This window comes from Somniosus microcephalus, chromosome 8 (assembly GCF_052327205.1).
Source record: "Somniosus microcephalus isolate GS21.2 chromosome 8, FLI_Smic_1.0, whole genome shotgun sequence".
Classification (NCBI taxonomy): Eukaryota; Metazoa; Chordata; class Chondrichthyes; order Squaliformes; family Somniosidae; genus Somniosus; species Somniosus microcephalus.
In genome coordinates this window covers 149,304,124-149,304,364 of record NC_140994.1, presented here as the reverse complement: position 1 = coordinate 149,304,364, position 241 = coordinate 149,304,124, and positions in this window count along the sequence as shown.

Sequence of the window (241 nt, the reverse complement as noted above, 5' to 3'; positions counted from 1 at the left end):
AAGTCGACCCGGAAGGAAAACACCCGCGAAGGGAATTGCGTCATCCGCCGGGCCCGCTAGGTATTGTGCGCATGCTCGCCGGCGGCAGCGGCCATGTTTGTCGGGGGCGAGGCCGGCTTCTATAGCAACGCGCGAATGTCAGCAGCTCATAGGCTGAGGTAGCGGTCCCGTAGGAAGTAGGCCGTCATCTGATGGAGAGGAGACATGGTCGGCAAGGCGAAGGAGTTTGTGGCGGGGTTGA